Source organism: Chelonoidis abingdonii, chromosome 5 (genome assembly GCF_003597395.2).
Source record: "Chelonoidis abingdonii isolate Lonesome George chromosome 5, CheloAbing_2.0, whole genome shotgun sequence".
NCBI lineage: Eukaryota > Metazoa > Chordata > Testudines > Testudinidae > Chelonoidis > Chelonoidis abingdonii.
The window spans coordinates 4,131,908-4,142,292 of record NC_133773.1 but is presented as its reverse complement, the minus strand read 5'-3'; the positions used below and the strand labels follow the sequence as shown (position 1 = coordinate 4,142,292).

At 47.8% G+C, this 10,385-nt stretch overlaps 1 protein-coding gene across 5 annotated transcripts in view; it reads right to left on the bottom strand.

Annotated features, from left to right (window-relative positions):
* The window catches only part of SLC20A2 (solute carrier family 20 member 2), a 74,162-nt gene that overhangs the window by 14,268 nt on the left and 49,509 nt on the right, over window positions 1–10,385 (bottom strand). The window lies entirely within an intron of this gene.

The following is a 10,385-nucleotide window of genomic DNA, read 5'->3' as shown; positions in this document are numbered from 1 at the left end:
CCCCTTTCTATAGGAGCTTATTCCCTGTAAGCAACCACCCCCTTTCAGATTACACTTGCTTAAGAAATAAAGTCACTAATGGTTAAAAATCATGTATTCTTTATAAAAAAGTCATTATAAAAATGATGGGAGAGAACTGGACAAGGTTATCCCGGGTGGGGTTTGGGGAGGATAGGGGAGGGAAATGGCCACTAAAATTCAAGTAATGAACAGTCTTTTGGTTGGGCTGTCACGGGGTGGAGTGTGGCGGAGTGCACGTAAGCCTTCCCCCATCGCATTCTTACACTGTCTGGGTGAGGAAAGATATGGAACATTGGTGAGGTAGTGAGCGGTGTGGTTACACAGGGCTGCAGCAGCACCTGACCCTGCTGCTATTCCTGAAGCTCACCAGTATGTCGGCGCATGTGTAGTTCATTGATCACGCCTGCAGCCCAGTGTTTGCCATCCGCACCTAGCAAATTTCTGTACACCTTGATTTCCTAGCTCGCTCCTGCTGCCGCCTCTTCTGATGTCCTCCTGTCTCATCATTACTGCATCTTTCCTGTAATTTGATACACGCCTTCCACTCATCAGATGGCTCTTTCAGGCAGGTCACTTCATTGATTTCCGAGAACATTTCACTCGCGTTTTTTTCTGGCCCCTTATCTGAGATAGCCTTGGGATGGAGTTAGGGAGGCTTGAAAAATTTGCAGCTGCATGAGGGGAGGTAAAAAGAGGAGAGAATATTTATAAAAGATACATTTACGAACATGGTTATACTCTTCACAGTGACAACACTAATTACCTACAGCACAGTGATTCACTACAAGGTCGCATTTTGCATCTTAATATTGTAGTGCCTGTGGCTCTGTGTTAGAGATCTCACAGAACAAAGGTCCGGTGCAGCAGAATTCAGCTTGCTGAGGCCATGGTAAGCCACTGTCTTTCGGCTTCTGCAGCCTTCATATACACAGTGCCCTCCTTTCCCAAATACTAAGCTAATCCCGTTCAGTGCTGCTGCTTTCCTGTTAACAGCGCAGCAGAAAACAACTCCCCCCATCCAATTCTCTGGATGATCGCTTTTACCCTCCCCCACGTGTGGCTGGTATCATGGAGTCATGCAATCACCCCTTTCTCGCCCCCATCGCGTGGCTGGTGCAGGAAGATCCTGCTACGCAAATGCGAAAAAGCTCAGCGCCATTCCTCCCCCTCCATTCCCTCCGTTGGCTACCTGCAGGAAGGATTTCTTTTAGCAACAGGCAAACAGCCCAGTAGGAATGGCATCTCTGTCCTTAAATTCTGAATTCAATAGGTATCATGAACGATATTCACTGTCCTGAGGATAACACAGCGAGATAAAGAACGGATGTTGCTTGAATGCCAGCAATCACACGGGCCATACGCGGCTAGGCTTTGTCATGCAATGATACCCAGATTACTTGCTACATGCTGGCAGTGTCAAATGTCCTACCATTGGAGGACGGAATAAGGCTGCCCTGCCCAGAAACCTTTGCAAAGGCTTTTGGAGTACTCCAGGAGCTTCATGGAGATGTCCCTGGAGGATTTTCCGCTCCATCCCAAGACATGTTAACAAACTTTTCCAATAACTGTACTGGCCCTGAATGCATCCCAAGTCCTCAGGGCAAATTAATCATTAAAAACGCTGCTTTAAATCATGTTTTATATTGACAAAGGCACACTCACCAGAGGTCGTTTCCATGGCTTCATGTTGGGCTAGTGTTTGGGAGGGCTCGGAGGTAATCGTCTGGGTGAGAAAAAGCTCCTGGCTGTTGGAGAACAGAGTGCTGTGTGCTCTTCTGCAAGCTCGTCCTCCTCTTCCTCTCTCCTCATCTTCCCTGTCCTGCAGAATCCTACAAGCCACGGCTGAAGATACCCACCCCCACTCGGAATCCAGGACAGGGGTGAGAAGGTGGCGACCCCTAAAGTTGCATCAGCTCAGCGTAGAAGTGGCATTTTTCGCCTTGCCCGGACCTTCCGTTTGCTTCTTTGGTTTTCTGGTGCCTTGTCTGAGCGCCTTAACTTCATACGGCACTACATGAGTCCTGGTGTGGCCTTTCTCCATCATGGCCTTGGAAATTTTTTCAAATGTTTTTCATTTCGTCTTTTGAACTGAGTTTTGTTAGCACTGAATTCCTCTCCATACAGCGATCAGATCCAGTACTCCGTGCGGGTCCATGCTGGAGCTCTTTTTCGATTCTCAGGAGACTGTATTGCTACCTGTGCTGATGAGCTCTGCGTGTCACCTGTGCTGGTGAGTTCTCCACGCTGGCCATACGCTTCACCCCCCTCCCTAAAGCAGCAAGACAACTGTTTCACGCCTTTTTTCCTAGGCGTGAAATGTGCAAAACACCGACAGACAGCAAGCATGAGACTCTGCTCAGATGAAGACCTCAACATATCCATGTGGACGTTGTAACAACACCTTCGCGCATTTACTCCGATGCAGTCTTGTGCTCGCTTACTGGAGACCAAGGGACCTGCAATAGCCCAGGGCGAGGAGACGGCGGCTTACGGCCAGAGTGGCCACAACGAGGAATACGACATGGACCACCAGAATTCTCTTCAATACCCGCGGGCCGGCGCCCGATGCGCCTATCGGGCTTATGGAGATCCTGCTGTAGTGGGGCAGGTTCTAGCCATTGAACGGCGATTTTGGCCAGGAATGAAGCAAGCATCTGAGACTGGTGGAACCGCATAGGTTTTTCAGGTTTTGGGATTCGCAGTGAGTCTGACAAAACTTCGCATGCAATAAGGGCACTTTCATGGAACTTGTGACGTGCTGTCCTCGGCCCTGAAACACCAGAATACCAGATGAGAGCTAGCCCTCACGTTAAGAGCTAGTGGCAATAGCCCTGGAGCTTGCAACGCCAGACAGCTCCGGTCAGTCGGAATCATTTGGAGTAGTGGTGAAATCTGACTTGTGGGGCTGCTGTGATGCAAGTAGCCAAAGCATCATGAAGCTGCTGCTACGGAAAAGTTGTGACTCTGGGAACCGTGCAGGTCATAGTGGATGGCTTTGCTGCAACGGGATTCCCTAACTGTGGCGGGGGGGGGTGTCAATAGATGGAACCCATATCCCTATCTTGGCACCGGAAGCACCAGGACATTCCAGTACATAAAGCGCAAGATGGTACTTTTCTAATGGTGCTGCAGCACTGGTGGATCACAGGGATTTCACCAACATCCACGTTGGGATGGCCAAGAAGGGTTCATATGCTGCTGTCTTCAGGACTGCTACTCTGTTTAAACGGGCTGCTAGCAGGGAATTACTTCCAGATCAGAAAATAACAGTTGGGGATGTGAGATGCCTGTAGTTATCCTGGGGGACCCAGCCTTACTCCTTGATGCCATGGCCATGACGCATACACAGCAGCCTGGACAGTTAGTCAGAGTTGATTCAACTACAGGCTGAGCAAGTGCAGAAATGGTGGCAGAATGTGCATTGGCCATTTATAAGGCGCACTGGTGCACATTACTGACTCGCTTAGACTCAAACCGATACCAATTGTCCCCTTTGTTATTGCTGCTTGCTGTTTGTTCACAATTCTGTAGGAGTAGCGGGGAGACCTTTTATGGTGTGGTGGGGGCTGGAGCAATCATCTGGCATCTGATTACGTGTGCCAGCAGACACCAGGGCGATTAGAAGAGCATACCACAGCGGTTGCGTGTCGGAGAGCGTTTAAAACGATTTCATCACGGCCAGGGTACGGTGTGACTGTTTGTGTTTGTTTCCCTGATGACCCCCCTCCCCCCCGATTGATCTTATTCCCTGTAAGCAACCCACCCTCCTTATCTCTCCTTTTGAAGCTGTACCCAGAACCACCCGTGACAATGTTTTTTGCCCCATCAGGCACTGGGATCTCAACCCAGAATTTCAACAGGCAGGGGAGACTGCGGGAACTATGGGATAGCTACCCACAGTGCAATGCTCTGGAAATCAACACTAGCCTTGGTACATGGACACACACCCCTGAATTACTGTGTTTAGTGTGGCCGTGTGCACTCGACTTTATACAATCTGTTTTACAAAACCGGTTTATGTAAAATCAGAATAATCCCGTAGCGTAGACATACCCCCAGAATGATAAAGTCAACAGAAGCACAAAGGAAATGATTGGAAGCCCTGTGGTGTAGGATTGCAAAAACGATTCTGCCTGGAAAGAAGAGTCACTTGATTGAATCACTTACAATTTTTAAACCAAGATTTCATTGCTGTACCCACAGTTTGTAGGGCCAAATTACATTATTTAGGTGTGCAAGTACCAGATTTGCAGGCCCAAATAGATAAGTAGATGTCTAAATGCACTTACTGGTACCTGCAATCTTATGGGTGCAGAAACAGACTGGAGGTATAGCCAGGCAGAAAATCTGACTTGAAGGATGTAGTGAAAACTGATCAGTCCCTCCTTTTTATATTGTTACATAATACGGAACAAAGTGTCACTGAAATTAACAGCAGGTAAATTTAGAACACGTAAATTGTTGGCTCATAGTGATCCCGAAGAGACTCATCACTGACACTTAAAAGCCCTGCTAGCAATTGGTCAGAAGATAGAAAAGTCTTCATAAACTGCAACAGCACAGATGCTTTTTTATATTAAAATAGTTTTAATTATATACACTTCTTACTGGCAGATGGTATCGCTGACTTGAACAAGCCCAGTCCACAACAAAAGGGTTACCTGCCAGTATTATACAATGAACAGGCAAGGCAAAACCTGCTTATCAGTGCTTAGCCCTGGAGGAATCTGGCTGGGCAGGCTGCTGCTAAGCAGGGGCAGAGAGGAGGGAAATTTGACTGTTGTGCCAGCATCTGGCCACGGAGTCTGATAGGGTATCTTGAGGAGAGGACGATGAGCAACTTGATTTCAGTAGGAACAGATACTCCTCCCCCCCCCCCCCCCCACACACACAGTTCCCCTCTGCCTCACACACCAGGGCACTTGATATAGGACAACCTAATTTCATCTTGCAGTAGCAGAGACAGAGGAGGTGATTCCTAATGAGTCCTGAATAGGGGAGACTATTATCCCCACTGGACAGATGGGAACTGAAGCACAGGAAGGCTGAGTTGCCACAGCTGACACAGGAAACCCTGTGAAGCAGGGAATCTGTCTCCTCCAACACTCCTGGTCCTTGTGGATGGGGTGGGAAGAAACAAAATCTATCTCATAAATATAAGCCTGAAGGGATCTTTCTGGTCACCTAGTCTGTCCTCATGTGTAACACACAGGCCACAGGACTTCTCTGAATCAATTCCTGTTTGAACCAGAGCATGTCTCTTTTATAAAAACATCCAATCTAATCTGAGGAAATGACCTAATAAGGGAGACTCTCCTCCCGTCCCCACTCCCAACATACACACGCAGGCATGATCCTGTAATCTGACTCTAGCTAGAACACAGGCCCTAGATTTCATCCAGAAATTCCTGCAGCAAGTCCAGAAATTTGTGGTGGAACTAGAGTGTCTCTTTTAGAGACCCCAAGGGACAGAGAATCCATTACATCCCTGGGGACCTGATCCAAAGGCCACTGTATTCGGAGAAAGCCTTTCCATTAACTTCAGTGGGCTTTGGACCAAGCCCTTGGTGAGCAGTGCGTCCTGCCTCTGATGGTGTCAGAGGATTAGGAAGGTGCCCAGCATGGCAGTAGGTTATTAGGTCACTGGGTCTCCCAGCAGAAGTCAGCTACAGGCAGGGTAACCCCTTTGTGTGGAGAGAGAGGACTGAGAGGCTTCTTGGGGACAGCCATCAATTCAGACTGCTGAATGCCTAGCTGGATCCCATCATCTGCGGTTAGGTATTTTTACAATATTGCACGAGGAACAGTATTGTGCTCCTGATCACTAAAATCCATAGTCCTCCGGAAGATGCATACAACCCTCTCTGGTGGCCAGTAGGGCCCCAGCCCTTCCAACTTGTTCGGAGAATTAGCCCCAGACAAGAAAACACTGGCAGTTCTGTATGCAGTCACGCTCTTGGGCCACATCTTTTGTCTAAACTGCCCTTTTCATTCTTGTGTTGACCTCTGAGTAGCCCCGTGTGCTCCCCTTGTGCCTGAGTGCTGAGCCAGTGAAACCTGTACACGCCACACAATTAATTAAGTTTAACAACAACATTTTTTCAGAGCTTCTGTTCTAACGCATTTAGCTGGGATTTAAAATTCTTTAGCTTTTATTCAGCACGTGCACACCACGTTGTCACATGGCTCCTGGATTGGCTCACAGTTAGTCCCAGGCCCTGGAACAGATCCAGTGTCGTTGCCACAGCACATTTAAGCTTACAGCAGGGAGGTGGCCTGAACAAAACAACCAGCCAAATAAGGTATTATCGTTGCTCTCTGCTGCTTTGAACAGTCAGCCACTATTGCTACTATCCCCGTTGATGTCAGCCCAAAGAGGAGCCCAGACTGCTGCAAATGCTGAATCTTGAGGCAAAAACCCGAGCTATTTACGGTGTTGGTATGATATCAGGATGTGGAAATATGCATCATGAAGGACTGTCGAGGCCAGATTTCCTGGCTCAGCTATCATGGTCAGTGAGTCCATTCTAAATTGGTCTGGGAGGCAATATACCAATTTAACCTCTTCAAGGCCTGAATCAAAAGTCTTCCCCTAGTCTCTTCTGTATGATGGAACACAGGGAACATATCCATATTATTATGTGCTGTGCACCAAAAGTCCAATCACCAATGTACAAAGCGTGGAGAACACTGACCTGCAGGAAGCTTACAATACAATCCACATTAGACATCACTTGTTCAGTCCACATGTAATTATCAACCAGCCTGTACATCACTATAATGCACTTACAAAAAATATAAAATAGGGCAAACATCAAACTTCATACAGCTGATAATTTATAACTTTCCCCCTCTTCTCTCTCTTTATCCTCTCCCACACTTGAGGGGTCCGTAGGAAAGGGCCTGGCAGAAGAGACGTGGCAAATGAGGGGTGGGTGTTCCAATGTAGGGGGAGTCTTGGGGAAGGAGGACAAGACAGGAGAAGTGAGGAGCCTGGTAAGGGAGCAGGAGGAGATGAACTGTGCAGAGCCTTGAAGATGTGGATTAAGAGAGACCCTTAGGACAGAAAGAAAGGGAAGTTAGGTGACAGGATTCAAAGGGAGAGTGTGAAAGAGAAGCCTTGCAGCAGCATTTGTAAACGACTGAAAACAGAATTAAAAGGCTGCAGAAGTCAGAATGTGAGAGAGAGTCTGGCCCAGGGTTTTGGTGGTAGCATTTTAGCAACGCTGTATAGGCTATAACCTTGAAAAAGCATCAGATGACACTGGGACTACAGTCTCTTAAATAATGTATTTTCTCCACATCTCTGGATTGCTTTAGAGGACAACTTGAAAAATGAGTCCACTACCTTGCTAGGGTGGAAATTCCTGACCTCTGTGGGGCTAACTTGCAAGGCTGAAGGGATGTGGCTCCACAGCTCAATACTCAGGGGGCTGCCTCTTATCTGGGAATCTGAATCACATCCTGCTAAAGTTCACCAAAGATACAGGTCCGCTTTGTCCACGGGAATTGAGGGGGCTGAAACAGCTTTAACCTTGGCAAGCAGCGCTGGGGGCTTAACCACAGCCTCTTTGGACGTTGGGACTTGTGTAGAGCCTGCTAAAAATAGAAAGCCGTCTGCCTCAAAGAGAGACCAAACAGAAGGGTGCCCTTCCCCTGGGGAGACTGTGAGAACCGAGAGAGTTCTCTTCTCAGGGAAACTGCAGTTTTAGCAAACAGTGTCGAGTCAGGAAGGAGCAGCGTGGAAATCTCAAGTCAGAATCCACCAGGAACACTCAGTCCGCAAGAACTGCCATGCAACATGAGTCAAAGGTTCTCTCTAGGACAGCGTACTCTTCACTGGAAAATGCCTCAGCAGCCGTGATAATTGCCCCACAAGTTATCTTCCTCTGGCCCCAAGGAATTGGTTCTAATACCAGGCAGAAATGAGTGTACTCTCCCCTGGAGAAAGGTATGCAGTGTTGTTGTAACTGTGTCGGTCCCAAGGCATTAGAGACAAAAGGTGGGGGAAGTAATATCTTTTATTGGACCTGCTTCTGTTGGTGAAAGAGGAGAAAGAAGGCTGGAGGAAGGTGGCATATACAGACTGAGTAAGCTGGCTAAGCCTCGTAAGTTTCCTCCAACATACATAAGCAATGGCCACCACAAATCCAAAAGAAGAGTGGAAGCACTGGGCCCCGAGCCTCCCAGACAAAAGGCGACCCACACAACAGCACACAGCCTGCTCATAGCTACTTCCTGCAACCTAGAGACACAAGCCACACAGAAGGAGAAAAGGCTTCCTGATCAGAAGCACCATGCCAGTAGCGTGTGTGTGCGATACAACAGCCCCAAAACTCCTTAATGCAGCATGGCAGTGCAAAGGATACACACGGGTACCTAATTTCCTGGCCACTCTCACTGCTCAGCCTCTGTGAGGCTCTGCCTTTCTCACATTCCTCTCTCTTTATTTTAAAGGGTTTCTATTCCGGTATTGTCCAGCGCAACTCCATATTCACTGCCTAGCTCCCCTTCCTAAACCACCCCCTGCTACGCTACCACTTCGCCTTTTTGACTCCTGTCACCTTATTGTACCCTTCTGTCCTGGTCTAAAGCTCTTGCAACCAGTCCCACCAGTCATTATTGACATTGAGGGGGCCTTTTTTTCAATATGGGGGGGGACCAGAAGAGTTGGTGAGATATAAAGAAGTTTGCCATTTCTTACAGTGCTTATCCCAAACACTGCTTGGGATATACTGCTACACTTAGGCCTTGATCCTGGAGCTGACTGCACGAGGACACACTCCTGTATTTGCACTGAGCTTCAGTAAAGTCAATGGGGCTCCGCAGAGGAGTAGAGAGAATACACCCACATGCAGTCAACTGCAGGATCAGGGCCTTAGATTTGGAGCCCAGAGATCTTGAACCGTCTTTTTGTGGTGTATACACAGAGCCTAACATGAAGGAACCCCAAGCCTTTGCTGAAGCCTCCAGGCATCACCACAATACAAATAATATGCAATACAGAATTAAAGAAAAACAGGCTAACAAGCAACAGTTAAATAAATGACTTGCACAAAATTAAGTGAAGTCTGTTTTGTCCTTGCAATTTTATCAGTCAAGAGACCTTGAAATAAACAAAGTATATTATAAAAATGTGCACCCTCTGGCCAGGGGCAGCTCTAAGCATGGCAGTCCCAAGCATGGCAGTCAGGCAGCTTTCGGCGACATGCCTGAGGGAGGTCTGCCAGTCCTGCGCCTTCAGCATACCTGCCGCCAAAGCTGTGGGACCGGGGACCTCCCGCAGGCATGCCGCCGAAGGCTGCCTGACTGCCGCCCTCATGATGACTGTCAGGCTGCTCCCCGCAGCTTGCCACCCTAGACACACGCTTGGTGCGCTGGTGCCTGGAGCCACCCCTGCCTCTGACCCCTGCTCTGCAGTGTGATATGGATGGGAAGACCCTAGCACCTGCCCCTAGCCTTAAATTACTTCAGCATAGGCTGTGTGGGAGTAAGGATCCACATCTATGGACCAGCCCCAGGTGACATGCAAAATGCACTCCTGGATCATTGTTGCAGTAGCAAGTCAGTCTCAAAAAAGGAATGTACTATAGTATATGCAGCCAGTTAAAACCACTTAAACGTTTGTTTAGTTCCCATAACCACATTACAAAAATATTCTGAAATGGGCAAAGTGGGGCAATAAAGTGGATCCCAGAACAAAGTATGAATCTAGTCAAAATGAAAAATCACATGAAGGGATTAAACTATCAAGCGCAATAAGTCAGACTGGAGAGAGTCTGAGCCATGTCGTTTCTCCTACAGAAGTGCAGACTTTGGAGATCATGCTAGTGGTCTCATTGAAATGAATGGGAGTGAAATCCTATTCCCCATGAACAAAGGTGTCAGAAGCGGGCTCAAAGTCTGGTTTTCATGTCAACTCTTTACCCCGCAACACAAGCTGTAGCCAGTTTGTAACAGAATGTTTGATCTTCAGAGTGGAGAGAGGTTAATAGTAAGGTGCCCCACAGTGTAGCAGTGGGACCAGCATTACTAAGCCTGCTTATTAAGAGGGATATTTTCAAAGGCACAAGAGGCAGCAACTCCCTGGTGGGCCCCATTTGTACCTTGGGAAGTCTCCCCCCACAGCCCCCAGAGCTTTGGAAGAAGTAGACAGTGAGCTGGTGAGGCTGTTTTGGTTAGTAAAATGAGAACAGAGAAATTCTACATGACTGGAACACACTGACTGATTGGGCATCATGATGAAAGATTAACTTCAGTCTAAGCACATTGACAAAAATAGTCTAAACTTCTCATTTGCTGATGGGCTCTGATCTCTGAGTAAAAATAGCTCCCAAGGGTAGGGACTATCTTTGTTTTGCTTC